Here is a 3,074-nt window from a genome sequence, read left to right on the forward strand (position 1 = left end):
AAGGCACCTAACTAACAACAGCAACAACAACAAAATGACACCCAAAAATGTGCTTCGCATTAAATTTTTGTTTTTGCTCTCAATTGTTTTTTTTTTTTTTGCGCAGCTGTAAATACATTATAATAAAATTTTAAAAATACAAATATGAATCTTTAATTTTAAGCAACATATTTACAAAAAAGAAAACAAAAACAAAAAATATGCTAAATGTGATTTAATTTAGTTTTCATGAAAAGAAAAAGAAAAAAAGGCTTTTTATCGTTTAAGATAATTTTTTTTTTTTTGAATCTTCCAATAAATTTGTTCGTGTCGTCCCTAAAAAGTACTCGTAATTTAATTAGACTAATCACAAATAAATATATATATATATATATGAATAAAAAACAAATTGATTTTTTTTGTCAACACAGTTACTGTAAATAGCGCAAGCCACAAATTTAAATCGAAATAAGAAAGAAAAGAAACAGTGAAAAAACAAGAGAAGGCAAAGTTCTTCAACGAAGTGTGGAATCGAGAACAGAGAGAGAAAAATTGCAATGCATTACATAATTTATTACAAACTACATTATAAACAAGCATCTGAATTAGAAATCAATTCACCTGATGAACTTAGTTAATAGATTCACACACACACACACACACACAAATGTAACACATTGAATTCTCTGTTTGATTTTATTAATTGATGCATCAAAAAATTGTGCAACAACACAAATGCAGATCTACAATACATATATGCAAGTTAGATGAAATAAAATGGAAGACATAAATACATATACCTAAACTACATTGTCTTTTATTTATCAATTAACCCAGGTTATGCCGCCTTTTTTTAATTGTGACAATTAAATAACAGCTGCATACGACTGAATCTTGCACCAAGATTTTTACATAAAATGCCTAAATCGGGAAAGCGGACTTACGCCTAACTCTAGCAAAAAAGAGTTTAATTTCATATTCAATTTATATAATATTTGTCCTTGATAGTTTTCAATTTTTCTGCGATTCTCTTAATTTGAATTCTCAAACTGAATCATTGCCCGTTCCGCCGAAAAGTATGCCTAAAAATAAAGTTCACGCAAATTTAATTTGAATTTAAATTTGAATACAACGGCTTGCTGATGTATAACAGTCTGCAGCGCCATCAATAAGTCAAGGTTACTTCAACTGTCTGGCAGCCCTGCTTAAAAATCCCCAGACATAGATGGCGCTGGATATCTTAGTACAGAGCTGAATAAACAGAAAGCGCTAATAAGCTGTAGTTAGTACAACGCTGAATTCATAGATGGCGCCAACTTTTTAATTAAAAATTATATAAAATGGCATAAATACTTGATTGTTTTTAAAAATAATTACTTGCGATTGCTAAAAATATTTCTTATGTTAAGGCGGTTCAACAAAATAGATAATTAAAATTTGGACAGAGCTGGAAATCAACCCGCAGTTCAGCTCACAGTATTCCTAAAATCGAGTTACATATTTGCCCATTGTGTATTCCAGTTTCGCATTAATCTATCCAATACTCCAACCAATGTATGACAGTTGTATAACAGTTATGCAGCGCCATCACTGAATCAGAATTCCTCGAACAGTCTGGCAGCTCTGAAGCTCAGCTTAGTACAGCGCTGAATGGATAGATGGCGCCACACAGTTGCGCTTAGTCAAATGCTTAATACATAGGTGGCACCAGCTATTTATATTTAATTGTTCCCAAAAATTCTTAGTTGTTAAGTAATTTAAACAAATAATTGTTTAAAAATTTAGAAAAAATTAAAAAATTTTAAATAAATTAAAATAAAACATTTTTTTTTTTTGACCGAACTGGTATTTGAACCGCCGCACTTGTCAATGATTCGTGGTTCAAAGTATTGAAGCATTGGGAATGTACTAAAAGGGAACCACGTTGGCGGAGACCGTTGAGATGTGTGTCAAGTTTTAGTTGGACAAGATTCTCGGGTTCGAATTCTACCAATGCATCCCAAATTCTTTCACAATTTGTAGTTCACAGCCAATTATTAAGAAAATACCCCTTTACGCCACGCGCCTCCATTGTTCATAATATTGCAAGTGGGCGTGCCAGTGTATTAATAAAATATACTATCAAGAGGGGAGATTAAAATATTCTCTGAAGGAAGCCGGGAAAAGTCGTCGAAAATGAATTTTCTAGACTCTCGGTGCCAATAAGATGAGAAACAATTTTTTTTTTGGTTTTTCTTTTTCTCTAGTAGTTGTAGTTCTTTTACTTTGTTAATAATAATATTTAGTTTATTTTTGTGTTTGTTATTATTGTTGTTGTTTGTCATGGTTTTTAATGTTCAGCAACCTTGAAAACTGAACGACAATAAAATATAAATAAATAGAATAAATGTTGAGTGTCATTTTCATTTGTTGACTTTGGCAAAATAGCGCATAAATCAAATTGCCGATGCTGATGCTGATGCCAAGGCCCAAGGGGAAGGGATAGGATGCGATACTTCCGCAGCTGCTGACGCACTATATCTATAGCTATAGGTTTGATATCTATATAGATACAGTCAAAATTCGCTATGCTGAACAAGTTCTTGAAAAATGCTGAGCTATTTTTTATTAAATATTCGATGTGTGTGTGCCTTTAAGGACAATACTGAATAAATCTAATGTTTCGCGTAATTTTACAATTTTCAAGGATATTCTTTATACCAAATATATTTTGTACTTGCTAGTAAATTTAAAAAAAAATGGAAAGCAGTCGAAATATGCAGAACATTTTTAATTGCGGACGGTTTTCTTTAGCGCAGTTCCACTGCATGCACATGAATCTTTATGAAAATAGAGACTTAAGCACATGCCGTTACTCTCCTGTGACACACACACACACACACACGCACACACACGCACACACACATGAGATGCGTGCGTGCGCCAAACTCAAGTGCGTGGGCAGGAACCTCTTTGGCCAGCTGCCAGGCAGGGACAGTGCCAAAAAGAAGGGTTGGGGGCTGCAACGGGGCACGAGGGATATAGGGGATGTTGCGTCTGCGGCCGTGCGACCGTGTGGCGTTAATCTCGGACATTTAATTGGTCCGATCTGGTTG

This window comes from Drosophila innubila, chromosome X, assembly GCF_004354385.1.
Source record: "Drosophila innubila isolate TH190305 chromosome X, UK_Dinn_1.0, whole genome shotgun sequence".
Lineage (NCBI taxonomy): Eukaryota > Metazoa > Arthropoda > Insecta > Diptera > Drosophilidae > Drosophila > Drosophila innubila.